The 19,941-nt window shown below is 36.3% G+C and overlaps 1 pseudogene; it reads right to left on the bottom strand.

The window, feature by feature from the left end:
• Positions 1 to 3,978: 3,978 nt before the first annotated feature.
• On the bottom strand, positions 3,979 to 8,620 carry LOC123778358 (proteasome subunit beta type-6 pseudogene; annotated as a pseudogene).
• Between the last annotated feature and the right edge of the window lie 11,321 nt (positions 8,621 to 19,941).

Genomic DNA, 19,941 nt, shown 5'->3' with positions numbered 1-19,941 from the left:
TTATTCTTTCAAAGAACAAGGTTCTAGTATTTTTGATCTGCTCTACTGTTCTCCTGGTTTCTAATTCCTTGATCTCTGCTTTAATCTTCATCAACTGCCTTCTCATGCATGGGTTAGGCCTGTTCTTCTGTTCCAACTCCAACTTCTTGAGGTGAGAATATAAAAAATGCATTTTAGATTTTTCTATTCTTTTGAGTGAAGATTGAATAACTATGTATTTTCCCTTTAAGACTGCCTTTGTGGTGTCCCATAGGTTTTGGACTGATGTGTCTTCATTCTCATTGGTTTCCATAAATTGCTTAAGCTCATCCTTAATTCCTTGGTTTACCCAATCATTCTTAAGCAGGATCGTTCTTAGTGTCCAAGTGTTTGAGTTTCTTCCAAATTTTTCCTTCTAATTGAGTTCCAGTTTCAAAGCATTGTGGTCTGAGAATATTCAGGGAATAATCTCTGACTTTTGGTATCGATTGAGACATGTTTTGTGACCCAGTATAGGGTCTATTCTGGAGAAAGTTCCATGTGCATTCAAAGAGAATGAGTATTCCATTGTTCTGGGGTGTACTATTCTGTATATAACTATAAGTCCATCTGGTTCAGTATGTCATTCAAAGTTCTTGTTTCTTTGTTGATTTTCTGCTTAGGTGATCTGTCTATTGCTGAGAGTGGAGTGCTGAGGTATCCTACTATTAATGTATTATTATTTATATGTCTCTTAATTCTGGTTAAGAGTTGGCTTGTGTACCTAGCTGCTCCCCTGTTGGGGGCATAGGTATTTATAATTGTTAGATCCTCTTGTTGGATACAGCCTTTAAGAATAATACAGTGTCATTCTGTATTTCTAACTACAGTCTTTAGCTTAAAATCTAATCTGTCTGATATGAGGATTGCTATCCCAGCTTTCTTTTGAGGTCCATTGGCATAAAAAGTGGTTCTCCATCCCTTCACTTTCAGCCTGGGTGTATCTTTAGGCTCAAAATTAGTCTCTTGTAGACAGCATATGGATGGGCCATATCTTTTTATCCAATCTGCAACCCTGTGGTGTTCTATGGGGCATTTAGCCCATTCACATTGAGAGTGATTATTGAGAGATATGATTTTAATGATGTCATGTTGCCTATGAAGTCTTTGTTTCTATAGATTGTAAATTTCTGTTCTGTATCACTATTGCTGTCTTTTTACTTTTATAGACCCCCCCTTAATATTTCTTGTAGGGCTGGAGTGGTGGTCACATATTCTTTCAGCTTCTGCCAGTCTTGGAAGTTCCTTGTCTCCCCATCCATTCTGAATGACAGCCTTGCTGGATAAAGGATCCTTGGCTGCATGTTCTTCTCACTTAGAGCTCTGAATATGTCTTGTCAGCTTTTTCTGGCTTGCCAGGTCTTTGTAGACAGGTCTGTTATTCTGATGTTCCTCCTTCTGTAGGTGAGGATTTTCTTCCCCCTTGCTGCTTTCAAGATTGTATTCTTGGATCTAACATTTGCTAATTGTACTATTATGTGATGTGGAGTTGGTCTGTTCTCATTGATCTTGGGAAGGGTCCTCTCTGCCTCTTGGACACTAATGCTTGTTTCCTTTGCCACATTAGGGAGGTTCTCAGCTACAATTTGTTCAAATATCTTTTCTAGACAGATCTCTTTCTCCACCTCCTCAGGGATGCCAATGATTCTGACATTGAAACGTTTCATTGAGTCAGTAATCTCCCATAATCTACATTCTTGCAATTGGATTTTTTTGAGCCAAGTTTCTGTTTTTACCTTCTCTTCTACCATCTCATCTTCCAATTCACTAATTTGTTCTTCTGCCTCATTTACCCTGGCTGTTAGAGCATCCAGTTTAGACTGCATTTTATTCATAACATTTTTATTTTGCCAGATTTGCTCTCATTTCCACCCCTAGAAATTCTATATTCTTGTTAATATTTTCATTAATATTTTTTTCAAGTCTACACATCATCTTGACCATTGTTACTCTGAACTCCATTTCTGATAATTTGGTTATATCCATATCCATTAGTTCTGTGTCAGAGGCCACAGTCTCTGTATCTTTTCTTTTTTGTGGGGGGTGAATTCCTACTCCTTGTCATTCTGATGAGGAGAGATTGCAGAGATCTAGAGAACTCAAATTATTGACCAGGACCCAAGCAATGTGCACTTGTTTTATAGGACCTTATGGATGTGGGCTTCTTGATTTTTCAGCCTGACTTCTGGGGGAGGGGCCTGCCGCACTGATACTCAGGCAACCCTGTTTGGGTACAGTTGCCCCATCCCCTGAGAGAGGGGCTGGGAACAGGCACAATGCAAACCGGTATTTCTGGGCTTTTGTTCTCTGGCGGCTTTCCCTGGTGGCTTTTTGTGACTCTTCTGAGAGTCAGAGCTGCAATGGCCGTATCCTAGCCTCTGTCTCAGAACAGAAAGATCACAGTCTGCTCTCTACTGAGCTCTCCTGGCCACTTTAACTCTGTTTCTGTCGGTGCTGCTAAAAACCCCGCAGCATTCAGGGTTGTGTTGCCCACAGCCACTCTTCCCAGTCCTTGCTCCCAGGGCCAGCACGTCTCTGTCCTTTGTGCTTCTAACACCGCCAGCCACCCCGGTTCTGCATGCCCTCCGGAGCTCCAGTTTTCAGTCTGCTTGCATGCGTGCTCCCAAGCTCCCGGTTTCAGTCTTGTTTCTCGGCAGCTACTGGTCCACGAGTCCGGCCCGCTCCCCAATGCAAGAGGCTACTGCTTCTGGGCACCCGAGCACAGCGGCTCCCTCCCCCTTCCATTTCTCCTCTAATATCTGTGCAGATTCACGGCTCCCTGCTTCATACTTCAATACTCAGCGCTGGAGATGTTTGTTTGTAGAGATCCAGATGTTTCTACCTATGTCTTGGGCTGATTTCATGGGTGTTCAGGATGATCTGGTAGATATCCAGCTCAATTCAGGGGACCAGCTGAAAAAAGATCCCCTACTCCTCCATCTTTCTTCCCCCCCCCTTAGGTTTTCTTTCTGATATTTCATTTTAGTGTATAGAAATAGAGACAATTATCATATGATTTCTCTCATCTATGGAACATAAGAACTAGGAAGATCGGTAGGAGAAGAAAGGGATAAAGAAAGGGGGGGTAATCAGAAGGGGGAATGAAGCATGAGCGACTATGGACTCTGAGAAACAAACTGAGGGCTTCAGATGGGAGGGGGGTGGGGGAATGGGATAGGCTGGTGATGGGTAGTAAGGAGGGCACGTATTGCATGGTGCACTGGGTGTTATACGCAACTAATGAATCATCGAACTTTACATCAGAAACCAGGGATGTACTGTATGGTGACTAACATAATATAATAAAAAACATTAAAATAAAAAAAATAAATTAGCCAAGCTTTTCTGTCTTACCTATGGTTCTGAATATTCATTTTTGTGTATATGTAAATTATTTCTGTTATGATAAAGTAAACAATTATTTTAAAATTAAAAAAAGAAATAGAGTGTATTTCTGTATATTAATTTTTTTATCCTGTATCTTTACTAAGTTCTTTTAATAGTTTTAAAATATTTTTGGTAGAATCTTTAGAGTTTTCTAAGTATAATATCATGTCATCTACAAATACGGACAATTTTTTTCTTCCTTTTCAATTTGGATATCTTTTCCTTTTCTTTTTTTTCTTTCCTAATTGCTGCCGCGAGGACTTTTATACTGTGTTGAATAAAAGTGTTGAGTGGGCATCCTTTTTTTGTTTCTGATCTTAGAGGGAAAGGTTTCGGCTTTTTACTGCTGATATGTTAGCTGTGGGTTTGTCATATATGGCCTTTATTATGTTGAATTACATTCCCTCTACACCACTTTGTTGTGAGTTTTTATCATATATTGATGTTGAATTCTGTCACATGTTTTTGTACATCTATTGAAGTGATCATACTTTTTTTTTCTTCTTGACAAAATGTTTGGTGAATTTTACATCACAGTGGGGTGTCTCTTATTGTGTCCTAGAATTCCAGGAATCAGGGAGGTGGTAAAGTGGCAATGGTGAGTTTGGGAATCTGGTCTCCCAAAAGTACCTACCCTGATTCTACAGTGGCTGCTGGTCAGATCACCCTACCACTGGAGCTGACCCACCCCATCCCCAAAGCGAGAGCATTGATATGAATTGCTGACACTCTTCCTTGTTCATATCTTCCCAGTAGGTAGTGTTGACATGGCCACAGAGATAGGAGCTCCCAGAGCCCCGGTGGCAAAGAACTGCCTTACCATCATAACCCCACACGAACACTGAGTACACCTGCCCTCCTTCTTTGGGATCCCAGCCCACAGTGATGATTCCTACCATCAGGTCATCTCAGTATCAGGAGCACATCTCCTTAAAGAGGCTGGCTACCTTTTGTTCCAGCAGAGGCTCATTCAGCTCAATACTGTGGAAATAGTTGATAAGTGACAGCATCAGCTACAGCCTGGGTATCAGCTGCTGAGCCTGAGCAGCAGCAGAAAACACAGTCATAAATAGGGGTCAGATTGTCAGTCACTCGATTGGAAATGTAGGACCTAAGAGTTGTTCTGGAGTTGGCTCCCAGAACCACATCCCCATCAAATTGCTTGGCCATGACTGTGGTCCCTGTGGAGACTTCCCAGCTTTCCCAGTGTGGGATAATGGCCTCTGGACCACAGCCTGTTGTGGCCTGCTCCTCCAGCGGCTACTAGTGTGGCACCATCTTCCTCCGCTGGTACTGCCACTGATCATATACTTTTTAATCCTTTTTTTTTAATGTAGTGTATCATGTTGATTGATTTGAATATGTTGAACCATCATTACATCTCCAGAGTGAATCTCACTTGATCTCCTATATTATTCTTTTAATGTTTAATTCATTTTGCTAATATGTGATTCAGGATTTTTACATCTAAATTTATATTCATCAGAGATATTGGCCATATATGTATGTATATATTTGTAGTTTCTCTAGGTTTGGTATCAGGGTAGTACTTGTCTCTTAAAATAAGTTTGTCAGTGTTCCTTTCTATTCCATTTTTTAGAATTATTTGAGAATTATATGTGTTAACTCTTCTTTAAAATATTGATAGAATTAATCATGACCTGGACTTCAGTTTTTTGGGAATTTTTTTTTTTGATTACTGATTCAATTTCAATACTAGTAATTTGTCTATTCAGATTTTCTATTTTCTCATGATTCAGTCTTAGGAGATTCCATGTTTCTAGAAATTTCTCTACTTCTTCTCAGCTGTCTAATTTTTTGGTATATAATGATTCAAAGTATTTTCTAATTTTCTTTTTGTAATTCTGTGATCTCTGTTGTAATTTCTCCTCTTTTATACTGATTTTTTTTAAATTTTGGGTTCTCTTACTTTTTTAAAATGAGTCTGGCTAAAAATTTGTAATTTTTTTTCATTTTTTCCAAAAATAATAGGTCCTAATTCCATTGATCTTTTCTGTTTATTTTTATCTCTGTTTTATTTATTTTTGCTCTGATATTTATTATTTTATTCCTTCTATTAACTTTGGACTTTGTTCTTTCTGGTTTTTTTCTAGTTCTTTTAAATGTAAAGTTAAATTGTTTATTTGAGATTTTTCTTGTTTCTTAGGTTAGGCTTGTATTGCTATGAACTTCTCTTTAAACTGTTATATCCCAAAGATTTTGAAATTTTATATTTTTATTTTTATTTGTCTCAGGTTATTTTTTTATTTCCTCTTTAAGTTTTTCACTGACCCATTGTTTGTTTAATTGCATGTTGCTTAGTCCCCATGTATTTGTGGGGTTTTTTTTTCCAGTTTTCTTCTTGTAATTAATTTCTAGTTTTAAACCATTGTTGTTGGTAAAGATGTTTGATTTAAATCCAGTTTTCTTAAATTTATTGAGACTTGTTCAGTGACCTAAAATGTGATTGATACTGGAGAATGTTTCATGTGCACTTGAAAAATAATGTGTATCCTGCTGGTTTTGGTGCAATGTTCTATATATAAATCTATCTGTTTTAACGTGTTGTTGAAGGTCAATTTTTTTAAATTGAATTTTTGTCTGGATGATCTCTCCATTGATGAAAGTGGAATATTAAATTCCTTTACTATTATTGTATTGCTGTTTATTTCTTTATTTCTCTTAATATTTGCTTAAATATTTACATGCTTCTATGTTGGGTGCAAAGATGTTTACAAATGTTATATCTTCTTTTTGGATTGACCCCATTATGTAATGCCCTTCTTTGTCTTTTGTTAGTTTAGTTTTTAACTATTTTTTTGTCTGACATAAGTATTATTACCCTAGTTTTCTTTACATTTCTATTTACATATGTATGTTTTTATTCACTCCTTCATTTTAGTTTAATTTTTTTTTTAGGTTTGAGGTGAGTGCTTTATAGGCAGCATGTAGAATATTTTTTATTTTTTTAATCCATCCAGCACACCCTATGTCTTTTGTTTGGAAAATTTAGTCTACTTATATCTAAAGTATTTTTTTTTATTTATTTATTCGACAGAGATAGAGACAGCCAGCGAGAGAGGGAACACAAGCAGGGGGAGTGGGAGAGGAAGAAGCAGGCTTATAGCGGAGGAGCCTGATGTGGGGCTCGATCCCATAACGCTGGGATCACACCCTGAGCCGAAGGAAGACGCTTAACCGCTGTGCCACCCAGGCGCCCCTACTTATATCTAAAGTATTATTCATTTTCTCTGTTCCTTTCTTCTCTTTCTCTCTTCCCTTGTGGTTTGTTTTTTTTTTTTTTCCCTTTGGTATTATGTTTAGATTCCTTTCTCATTTTCTATTGTGTATTTAGTATAAGGTTTTGTTTGTTTGTTTTGCTGATTTCTGTTACTGTGAGGTTCATATAAAACATCTTAGGTACACTAACAGTCTCTTTTAAGTTGATATAAATTTTGTACACATTCCAAAGCTTTGTGTTATTACTCATCCCACACAAAAATATTTTGAAGACACATTTTACATCATTTTATGCAACCCTTAGCTAGTTATTGTATTTTTAATTAATTTTACTGCTTTTGTCTTTTACCCATCATACTTCTTTATAAATGGTTGATCCACTACTTTATTATTTATTTATCCTTTCTGGTGAGATTTCTATTTTTATATGTTTTATTATTATTCATTAGTGCCTGTTCTTTTTAGCTCAGAGAAGTTTCTTTAGCATTTATTTTAAGGCTAATTTAGTGGCGATAAACTACTGTAGTATATGCTTATCTGGAAAATAATTTGTAAATTCTTTAATTCTGAATAATAATCTTGCTAGGTAGATAATTCTTGGTTTGCGGTTTTCCTCTATCAGCACTTTGAATATGTCATGCTACCCCTTTCTGGCCTATAAGTGTTTCTGCTGAAAATTCTGATAACCTTATGGGGTTCCCCTTGTAGGTAATGGTCACTTTCCTCTTGCCACTTTAAAAACTCTCTCTTTATCATTAACTTTTACCATTTTTAAAATATGCTTCACTGTGTTTCTCTTTGGTTTCATCTTATTGGGGCTCCGTAGACCTGTATGTCTGTTTTCTTGGCCTTAATTAGAGATGTTTCTAGCCATTATTTCTTTATATATATCATGGACCTTTCTCTTTCTCTTCTCCTATTCTCTTTGATGTTGTCTCAGAGGTCCCTTACAGTATCCTCACTTCCTTTAATTATTGTTTTCTATTTTTTTCTTTTGTGCTATGACTGGGTATTTTGCATTGCTTTGTCTTCTAGTTCACTAATTCATATTTCTATTTTACCCATTGTGCTGTTGAAACCCTGTAGTGTATTTTCCAGTACAGTTATAATTTATTTGGTACTTTCTTATATTTTCCATTACATTGTTGAAATTCTCACTATGTTCATCTATTCTTCTCCCAAGATCAGTGTGCATCTTCATGATCATTACTTTGGGTGCTTTATCAGTTAGGATGCTTATTTCCATTTCATTAAAATTTTATTTTGGGGATTTGCCTTATTCTTTGATTCAGAACATATTCCTCTGTCACATCATTTTGGCTATATGTGTTTGTTTTGTATTAGGCAAAATGGCTACCTCCCTCAGTCTTGAAGGAGAAGTCTTGTATAGGTGCTGTTCCGTATGGTCCAGGAGTATAATCTTCCTTGGCCACCAGAGCCAGGTACTCTATGCATGCACCTCTTGTGGGTTTCACATACCCATGGAGGTCACAGTTGCTGCACAGAGATGGTGGAGCTTGAAGCCTTTGCCTGACCCGTTTGTAGCTCACCCCTTGCACAGGGAGAGAATAATTTGAGCCACTTGCTCATCTCATTGTAGCTTGGTCTCTGTGTGGGTTAAGTAGGGTTTGGAGAACTCATTTGTTCAAGTTGTGGCTAGTCCGCATTTGTTCAAGTTGTGGCTAGTCTGCTGCACAGGGAATGTGGGTCTAAGGGCATTTGCCCAAAGTTATTGTAGCTCAGTCTCTTCACGGGTTGGTTAGTTCTCAAGGCACTTGCTAGCCCAGTTGTGGCCCTTCCACTGCATTGAGATGGCTGGATATGAGACCTTTTCCAGCTTAATTTTGGCTTGGTTGTTGTGTAGTTAGCACTGGGCTTAGGGTATTTGCCTCACTTGGTTGTGCCTTGGTCTCTGCATGGGTTGGGCAGGGCTTGGGCACTCACTTGGTCCCATTATAGCTTGGGTTCCTTTCATGGTGGGTTGTACATGGGGCACTCAGACATCTGGTTACAGTGAAGGATGGGTCCCACAAGCCTTCTGGTGCTAGCAGCAAAAATGATCCCTATTGTCTTTTTCAGAAGCAAGTTAAAGTGAGATTGCAAAACATGACATCCTCCAGTGCTTCTGCCCCATGATAAAGTCCCAGCATGTTTCTGCCTCTTTGGAAGCTGCTTAAAATTAGTAAATGGGTCTTTGTCACTTATGGTCTAGATACTTTTCAATCTGTCGTTTTGGTGTTATTAGGACAAATGGGTTTGCACCAAGTCCTTTAAGAGTGAGATCTTTGTTCCCTATAGTTCTGTAATTCTCCTGGTCTTAATTTCTATCGATTTTCAAAACCAGACATTTTGGGGTATCATCTCTCTGATGCCAGCTCCCAAAGTTATGATGACTGATGATGAGGTATAATCTCTTCACTCCTCAAGGGAGCATTTTTGGGATTCCTTCTGATTGTTACCATCTGTGAGGTAGAGTCCTGGGCAAGACCATTTATCTGCTCCCTTGCCCCTCTTGATGTGTCTCTTTGTTTTGTTTTGGAGGCACTGTTTATCTAGTTATCAGGTCCTTTTCAGGGAAAAATTGTTCCATATGTAGCTGTACATATTTTGCGTTCATGGAACAAAATGAATTTAGGGTCTACCCATGCTACCATCATGAATATTCCTCTAATTTTTTTTAAAGAATTCTTTTAATGGTCCCCTGTAATGACATTTTACTAAATACTATGACTTTGTTTCCACCCTTAACCCATTTTGGCCTTTTGCATTCATTGGAAATGTGTCTCCTCCCTTAATTTCCCTCAATTTCAACTACTATGGTTTTCTTTTTTCTTTTCCTTTCTGACTACTATTTAACTATCTGCATTTCTGTCACTTCTTCCTCTCATGTCCAACTCAAATTGTTTATGGTTCAGTTCTTGGTTCAGTTATTCCACTCTTCTCTACATATTGTCCTTGAGAGAATTCATCTATTATTATGGCTTCAATTTTCACATCTCTGTAGGTATTTCCAAATCTATATCCTTAGAGTATTTTCCCATCTTTGTCTACTATCTTCTATATTCAACCAATTTCTAAGTTGCAGAGAACAGGAAAAAAATAGGTTTGAGACATAACTTCACTGTTATGTAGCATATTTTAAAATTTCGATTAAGTCATCTGGAAATAAGAATAATAGTACCTAACCTACTCAGTATAACACATTGTTTTTAGGTTCAAATGAGAAAGAGTGTGTGGAAAGGTTTTGTAAATTCTAAATCACTATACAAATCTAAGACTACTACTGTTACTATTACCTTTATATCTTAATTTCTATAGCTCTCATTTTCTTATGTAATTGTTTGTCCCCCATAGTTATTTTCTTCAAAGCTCAATTTCCCCTATAAACATGGAAACAGTTATATTGTTATTTATGGTTTGAGTTGATGTTAATATTGTCTTTCAAACAGACTGAAAGCACTTCAAGGGCAAGGATGAAATCCTTTCTATTCACCATAATGTCCAGAACATTGTTTGGCATATCTGAGATGTTTAATGAATATTTTTGGGAGATTAACTTTGAGATATTGTCAGAGCAGGTCACGATTTTGTTATGTTATAGGTTGAAATTTTATGTTTAAAGTAAGTTGTGGTATTCAGTAGAGTTATATATGTTTATTTCTTTGTTTCCTATGTCAATAAATATTTCTTGAGCAAATGTTGTGTTTTAAACACTGTGCTAAATGATGAAGATACACAGACATGTGCCTATTTTTGCCATAGAACTTAAACCATTCCCTCAGAAAAATGAAGATGCCTGTAGTTTCTCTTGAAACTAGTCTTCCCTGGGGCACCTGGGTGGCTCAGTCATTAAGCTTCAGCTTTTGGCTCAGGGCGTGATCCTGGGGTCCTGGGATTGAACCCCTCATCGGGCTCCCTGTTCCTCTGGGAGCCTGCTTCTTCCTCTCCCACACCCCCTGCTTGTGTTCCATCTCTCGCTGGCTGTCTCTCTCTGTCAAATAAATAAATAAAATCTTAAAAACAAAGTAGTCTTCCCTGAAAATAGGAACATTCAAAATATCACATAAATATTCCACTTTTACATTCTTTTTTAATTTTATATTCCTGAAAATCAGAAAGATAGATCTTCAGAAAAGTATTTCATAAATTTTAACATTATTTAAGATGAAAATGATGATTAGTCTCATTCTTTGTGTATAGAAATGCAACTGACTTCTGAGCATTGATTTCGTATCCTGCCACATTACTGAATTGCTCTATAACTTCTAATAGTTTGGGAGTGGATTGTTTTGGGTTTTCCATATAGAGTATCATGTCATCTGCGAAGAAAGACAGTTTGACTTCTTCTTTGCTGATTTGGATACCTTTTATCCCTTTTTGTTGTCTGATTGCTGTTGCAAGGACTTCTAGTACCATGTTGAATAATAGTGGCAAGAGTGGGCATCCTTGTGTTCCTGATCTTAAGGGAAAGGCTTCCAGCTTTTCCCCATTGAGAATATTTGCTGTAGGCTTTTCATAGATGGTTTTTATGAGATTGAGGAATGTATCCTCTATCCCTACACTCTGAAGGGTTTTAATCAGGAAAGGATGCTGTATTTTGTCAAATGTTTTTTTGCATCTATTGAGAGAATCATATAATTTTTGAATTTTTCTTTCTGAATAAAATCTAAGACACTGATAGATTTGCCAATGTTGAACCACCCTTGCATCACAGGGATGAATCCCGCTTGGTCATGATGGATAATCCTTTTAATGTACTGTTGGATCCTATTATCTAGGATCTTGTTGAGAATTTTTGTGTCCATATTCATCAGGGATATCGGTCTGTAATTCTCCTTTTTGATGGGGTCTTTGCCTGGTTTGGGGATCAAGGTAATATTGGCCTCATAGAATGAATTTGGTATCTTTCTTTCTGTTTCTATTTTTTTTAAATAGCTTTAGGAGAATAGGTATTATTTCTTCTTTGAATGTTTAGTAGAATTCCCCAGGAAAACCATCCGGGCTTGGAGTTTTGTTTTTTGGAAGGTTGTTTATCACTGACTCAATCTCTTCATAATTAATTGGCTTGATTAAAAAATCAATTTCTTCCTGTTTCAGTCTTGGTAGTTTATAGGTTTCCAGGAAGGCCTCCATCTCTTCCAGATTGCTTAATTTTTTGGCATAAATCTGTTGATAAAGTTTCTAATAATCCTTCCTATTTCATTGGTGTTGGTTGTGACCTCTCCTTTTTCATTCATAATTTTATTAATTTGGGTCCTTTCTCTATTCTTTTGGATAAGTCTTGCCAGTGGTCTGTCAATTTTATTAATTATCTCAAAGAACCTGCTTCTAGTTCTGTTGATCTGCTCTACTGTACTCCTGGTTTCTAATTCATTGATTTCTGCTCCAATCTTGGTCAACTGCTTCCTCGTGCATGGATTAGGCCTGTCCCTCTGTTGCTGTTCCAGCTTCTTGAGGTGGGAATTTAAAAACTGCATTTTAGATTTTTCTATTCTTTTGAGTGTGGCTTGGATGGCTATGTATTTCCCCCTTAGGACTGCCTTTGCAGTATTCCATAGGTTTTGGACCGTTGTGTTTTCATTCTCGTTGGTCTCCATAAATTGTTTAAATTGATTTTTGATTTCCTGGTTTATCGAATCATTCCTGAGCAGGATGGTTCTTAGTCTCCAAATGTTTGAGTTTCTTCCAAATTTTTCCTTGTGGTTGAGTTCCAATTTCAGAGTGTTGTGGTCTGAGAATATGCAGGGAATAATTTCAGTCTTTTGGTATCAGTTGAGACCTGTTTTGTGACCCACAACATGGTCTATTCTTGAGAATGTTCCATGGGCATTAGAATAGAATGAGTATTCTTTGGTTCTGGGGTGTAGTGTTCTATATATATCTATGAGGTCCAACTCATCGAGTATGGCATTCAAAGCTCTTGAAGAACTAGGAAGATCAGTAGGGGAAGAAAGGGATAAAGAAAGGGGGGTAATCAGAAGGGGGAATGAAGCATGAGAGACTATGGACTCCGAGAAACAAACTGAGGGCTTCAGAGGGGAGGGGGTTGGGGGAACGGAATAGACTGGTGATGGGTAGTAAGGAGGGCACGTATTGCATGGTGCACTGGGTGTTATACGCAACTAATGAATCATTGAGCTTTACATCGGAAACCAGGGATGTACTGTATGGTGACTAACATAATATAATAAAAAAACATTAAAATAAAAAAAAGAAAATTATGATTAAAAAAAGAATACACACACTATGGAATATTACCCAGCCATAAAATAGAATGAAATCCACTGACATGGATGGAGCTAGAGTGTATTATGCTAAATGAAATAAGTCAGTCAGAGAATGACAAATACCATATGACTTCACTCACATGTGGATTTTAAGAAACAAAACAAATGAGCAAATGAGGAAAAATTGTCAGAAAGGCAAACAAAGAAACAATCTCATAACTATAGAGAACAAACTGATGGTTACCAGAGGAGAGGTGGGTGGGAAAATATGTTAAATAGGTGATGGAGATTAAGAGGTGAACTTGTGATGAACACCGGTGTTGTACAGAAGTGTTGAATCACTAGATTGTACACCTGAAACTAATATTACACTGTATGCTAACTAATTAGAATTTAAATAAAAACTTAAAAAAAAGAATAGAGAATTCTCCTCTCTTGATAATAGCTGGCTATCAAATACTTGACTTTCCCATTAAGTCAAGGCACATTAAGATCAAGAATAATGTTAGGATACACCAAAGACGTCTTTGATTCTTCTTTTCCTTTCACCACCTTTGTTGTATCTGGTTGACTCAAAAACTAAAATATGACAACCTCTCATCAACCGTTAACCAACTTGGTCCCAGCCACTGTTATCTCTCTTCTGTAGAAAAAGTACATCACATTATGTCACTCCTCTGCCTAAAACTTTCAATGAAGGGATGCATAGCACCTTTTGGGAGCAATTGAAATGTTCTGAAACTTGATTGTGGCAGTAGTTTGACAAGTATTGATATGTATATATACATATATAAACTCAACAAGTTATCCATTTAAATAGGTGCAGTTTATTGAACATCAATATAATTAATAAAGATTATGTTTAGGATTGACAGTGTTAAATTAAACCTAAGAGAAACAAACTGACTTGCAAAAAAAAAAAAAAAACCCCTCTAATATTTCACCATGTCACTAAGAATAAGTGTTAAATTCTCACAATTGCCAACAAAGTCCTAGATAATTTGACTTGATGTTCTCTCTGATCTCATCTTATTTTCCTCATCATCAATCTGACCTAGCTCCTTTGGCCATCTTGCTGTTCTGGAACATCTCAGGAATATTATTTAGGTTCTTGCCCTGATATACCCCTCTACCTAGAATATTATTTCCTTAGATTTACACATGGCTAAATCTCTTCTTCAAATATTTGCTCCAATGTCAGTTTATCAAGGAGCATAATATAACCTCATTATTTAAAATTGCAACAAACTCTACCCCCTGCACTCCAATCCTTACCTCATCTACTTTTTTTCTATAGAATTTGCTACCTTTAATCATATAACTCATGTTTATTGTGTATATCCTCTGGTAGAATGTAATCTCTGTGAGGCAAAACTCTGTTTTGTTTACTAATATATCTCAAATTCTGAAGAGAATGGGTGGCACTCTATTGAATAAGTAATAAATATGACATTTATTAGAAAATTAGCAAGAAATGAATAAAAAATTGCTAGGCAGTTTTAAAAATCCAGATGATACTGGATAGTATAATTTTTAGTGTGCCCAGTTCATTCGTTCATTCATTCATTCATTCATTTATTCAAAACGGGTGAAAAAAGCTATCTGTCAGAAAGATAGCTATCTATCAAGGTGATATTTGACCTGGGTCATGAAAGATAAGAAATATTTTGAAAGGCAAAGACAGTGGAGAAGTTTCTATCCAAGAACACCCAGCTAATTAATAGGAGGGCCAGTCTATGAAATTACATCATTAGATACAAAAATAACAGTATGATATTGAAAGATGATATTAACTGAAGTAAAACACAGAATTTCCAGGCAGAATCCAAAGTGAACGGTGAGAGGGACACAGGGTTGGCAACTGACATAGTAAGCATAATGAAAGTCTAAGGGGCATAAAACAGCAGAAGGTTGTGATGCTTCTACATGAGCTTTTTTTTTTTTAATTCTAAAGTATAAATTGAACGGAAAGAAGACCTTTGATTTTTTAACAATGTAATTTCAAAAGATTTTTTTCTTGCCTATTGTATAACTGTTGATATGCTGTTGTTTTGCTGTGCTTCAAACATGCAACTACTCTACCTATCTCCCTTCACTCACCATTAGTTTTGATTCCTTCTTGTTGACATTTGGATGTCAAGAGCAAACTCAAATTCCAAGATCTCCCTTCCTTAGACAATGTTTCATTTTCTGGAAAGTTCCAGAAACTCAAAACTCTTTCCTGTATGGAAAAAAATTCTGCCACTTACTTATTATTCCCTGAATTGTCAAAATAATTTCTTATTACTGTATTACAAACTTAATTTTGATTACTGTCGTAGTTCAGGTTACTATGACAAATACCATAGACTGGGTGGCTTAAACAACACATATTTCTCACATTTTGGTAGGCTAGAAGTCCACAATTAGGGTACAAGTATGGATGAGTTATGGTAAAGAACCTCTTCTTGGCTTTTAGACATCGCTTTCTTGATGTATTCTTGCATGGCATAGAAAGAGCTCTGGTCTCTTCATTCCCTTATAAGGACAACAATCCCATCATGGAGACTCCACCCTTATGACCTCATCTAAACCTAGTTACTCCCTAAAAGTCTCTGTCTCCAAATATCATCACATTGGGGATTAGGGCATTGAAATACGAAATTTAAGGGAACACAAATATTCAGTCCACAGCAGTCACCCTTCAAGTGTTAACTACAGTTTAACTGAAGCATTTAAAAAAATCTAAAAGCCAAGGGGCGCCTGGGTGGCTCAGGTAGCTAAGGGTTAGACTCTTGGTTACAGCTCAGGTCATGGTCTCAGAGACCTGAGATCAAGCCTTGCATGGAGTCTGCTTGTCCCTCTTCCTTTGCTCCTCCCACCTCTCTCTCTCTAAGAAAGAAATAAAATCTTTAAAAAATTCTTAAAGCCAAAATATAAACAAATGAATTTCAAATTTTTGGGTTTGGGTTAATGTGAAATGCTTTACAAAGTGGCATTTATAGTGCTTCTCCCAAATCACAAATATATAAATGAAAGTTATCCTACCTATATTTAAGGCTTAACACAGTTAATATTCCATCCTAATTATTTTGGAAGCATCATGATGTAGGAAAAAATACTGAACTGTAAATCAAGAGTGTTAGTGGTAGGACATATTTCTGAGAGTAAAATAAAGATCCTTATAACAAATGGCCAGGAAATAGAAATATAAATATACAGGAGAAAATAAATAAGTATAAGAAACAAAATTATTAAAAAATATTGATCGTGGTTAGTAATGAAAGCAATCTTATGACATTATTTCTCATCTAATAATGAAATACAAATAAAATTATATATACCTAAAATTATAAATATAACAAATTTTATATGTATTATATATGTAAAATATCTTACATATATATCTTACATAGACCTGTTGAGGCTTTAGGGATGGTGGCACATTTATTCACTGCTGACTGCAAAAGAAAAACAGTGTAAACTGCTTCAATCTTCCTCTGGAATTACATGGAACTGTGAAGGAAGAGTCATAAATGAGGCAATATTATTTGACTCAGTGATCCTAATACTTGAAATGTATTATAATAAAAATATCAGCAGAAGGAAAAACAAACTCTAGGAATAAAGACTGATTGCAATAATGTCTATAACAGAAAAACTTTTGGAATTAAAGTAAATGTATACAATTAGAGGAATGGTTTAGTAAAATATAATACATATAATAGTATGCATTCATTGAAATGATAATTATAAAACCTTGATAATTAAAGGGAAAAGTTCGTAACATACTATTAAAAGACTGAAGCAGGAAAAAATACTATGGGATCATAACTAAGCAAAAATCTGCATGTTTGTGAGCAAAGATAAACAGTAATATGCAAATATGAATATACTTACATTAGTGTCATGGAATTTGGAATGACTCTCAATTATATTAAATATATTTTGTGTTTTTATATTATATTATCAATTTTAAATGTTCTAGCCCTTTAAAATAGTTGTGAGATCTTTGACACATAATGTACATTGACAGGACTTGGTTCCTACACAAATGCTAGTTTTAGGATGAGTATTCAGTACTTCTCAACAAACGTTAGGGTCACCCAGAGAAGTTGTTGAACATTCAAATTGCTAACATCATCTCAGACTTTGACTTGGTAAGTCTGGGGTGGGGTTCAGGGACCTGCATCTTTAATAAGAAATAAAAATGATATCCAAGTTCCCTTACACTTAGGACATTATGTGTTTTGGTGTGGTCTCTCAAAAAACAGGAACTCTCTATACTTCATACAAATAAAATTTCCCTTTTTTTTCTTCTCAGCCTGAAGCAAAGTGGATTCATAAGCTGCTTTAAAAAACAACTGAGCACTTGGTTTCACAGAATGGCCTTACCACAGTAAATACTGGCAACTCTCAAATGAGCATTTCTACTTCTGTGGAACTGTAATAAATTTTAAAAAGTCTTCCATGAGTCCCAGGAGCTGATTTTTTCATGTAATTTATAAAAGTGATTTGAAAGGTATATGCTTTATTTATTAAGAGCTTGAACTACTCAAGCCAAATTGCTGTAGTGTTTTACCTCATGTCCTGAAACTTTAATTTAGAAACATTTCTGAATTTAGGTTAAAATGTAATCTTCCTTTGGATACCCTTATCATGTTGTGTTCTATCTATCTTTTACTTAGCATCAAGAAAAAAGTAAACAAAGAATTGAGGGAAGGAACCAGATCTTTTATGCCCTTAAAAGAAATAGCTATATGTAGACACTAACCCCCACTTCCTCCATACATATACAGACCTCTAAATGTAATAACTTACCTTTAGACACTTTTTTCTTTAGTTTATCACTTACTTAATGATAAGCTGCAAGTTACCCTGAAAGAGGTACATTTGTCAATTGTTTTACATTTTCCGGTACTATGCTTGTCACATTTATTCCTGAGAGCAGAAAAGGGTTGTGGAAAGAAAGATGATAGATTAGATAGATAGATAGATAGATAGATAGATAGATAGATTATAGATAGATAGATAGATAGATAGATAGATAGATGATAGATGATAGATAGATAGATGTCTTAGTCTGTGTTCAGACTGATACAACAAAAATACCATAACCTGGGTAGTACATAAACAAAAAAAAATTATTTCTCACAGTTCTGGAGACTGGGCAGTCTGAGATCAAGGCACCAGAAAGTTCAGGGTCTTGTGAGAGCCCACTTTCTGTTTCATAGACCTCCCTTCTTACTCACATAGTTGAAAGGGACTAGGGAGCTCTGGGTCCTCTTTTATAAAAGCACTAATTCCATTTGTGAGGACTGTAATCCACAAAAGCCCCCCAAGGCCCTACTTTTGGGGTATTTGGCCTCACCTTAATACCAACACATTGGGAATTAGGATTTTAACATATGAATTTTGGGAAAACACAAACATCATTCTATTGTAATGATAAACAGATAGATTTATAGACATACAAATATGAAGGCCTTCTTCATTGCATACAGTCTGCTTTCTGCCTTTTGTTATCATCTTGACTTCCATCTACTCAGATTTCAGATCCAGTTCTTAAAGAGGGGTCATTTTTCTAACCCATTTGATAATCTTACACATGTCCTAAGTGACAGATAAAAATTGTAAACGTTTTTTATGATAACAATGTAAATAGGAAAAGTTTAAAAACAATCCAATTAATTGTCAACAAGTGATTGGTTTAATATATAACAGTACTTCTTTGCAATGGAATGACGTGTGAATGAGAAAAGGAATAAAGAAGCTTTCTATGTAGTGGGATGGAAAGATCTCTGACTTATGTTTTAGTGAAAAAAATCAAGGTGAATAAGAGAGTATATGCTGTAAGAGCTATGGTATTTTTTAAAAAGCAGGAAAAGAAAACGTGTGTGCGTGTGTGTGTGTGTGTGTCTGTCTGTCTGTATTTAGCTGTCATTGCTTAAAGAAACTCTGGAAGGAAACAAAATAAAATAATAAAAACGATTACCTATAAATAACAAGTGATGTTGGAGAAATACATAAACAAATGAGAAACAGGGATTAAATTTAGACCCAATACTGATATTCAGCCAGTATGCAATGATAGATCTGTAATTATTGGTTAAATACTTCCAAAACAGTTGGTAAATTGCAGCTACACAGTTCACCCTCCACCTGAATTGTCTCTTTGGCCTTCTCCCCTAGAACACCAGTGATCCTCCAGGAATTCAAAGCTAAGGCATAATGAAAAGTATAAAATACGTATTAAGGGAAACTGGTGAGGACTAAAGGAGAAAAGGAGAAATAGTGGGTAGGGAGAAACTTCAGATTACCATGCAGTTCTGACCCATGTTAAAGGAGAAATAAAAAGGAAAGCTGGGAAGGAAGAGCCTCAGACTATGCTCAGAGAGTCTCAACCAGGCCAGTGAGGAGCCACAAACAAATACTGCTCTTTAGAGGAGTCTGTGTTGTTAAGTAATATCCTGGATTTAGTACCCCCACAGGGCTAAATCATTCACTGGAAAAAATCCAGTGAAAGAGTAGCCTTGGCTTACATGCTAGTGGATCTCAAATTTGCAGTAGTTTGAGGCTATCAAGTAACTACACTCCTCACAGCAGAAACTTTCTTGAAGTGAGGTCTAAGCAGCAAACTCCCATGACTGTCACTACACAGGTACACTTCTCTATCCATACTCACCCTTCCAGAGTTCCTGCGGGCTTCTCCTTAAGGGAAACTTAAAGGAACTGGAAAAATGATAGCCTTCATCACTGATGTTAATCTTAGAGCCACAAGTGGTTGACCTCCTACACTGTCCAATCTTTCCCCTCATCTCCAACTATTGCTTCTATAGGTATTGCTACCTTACCTGTTGGTATGATCTCAAACTGGATTCCTGAAGGATCTGAGACCCTAAGAATCATACTTTTTTCAAACTCCAGTCATAGTAAAAATTGGGCAAGGGAGTCCAAGTGGATCACGTGGCTCCCACAGATATTTCCTTTTTCTTATATTGTGCAAAGCAACTCCACCTCCTCTTGCTCATCAGGCTAAATTACCCAGTCAAAGTGGTGACTCTTGAGAAGGAGTTAAGATGGTGGAGGA

Source organism: Ursus americanus, chromosome X (assembly GCF_024610735.1).
Source record: "Ursus americanus isolate L20-20 chromosome X, mUrsAme1.1.p, whole genome shotgun sequence".
Lineage (NCBI taxonomy): Eukaryota > Metazoa > Chordata > Mammalia > Carnivora > Ursidae > Ursus > Ursus americanus.
Note: the sequence above shows the minus strand (reverse complement) of the source record. Positions and strands in the feature narration are given on the sequence as shown.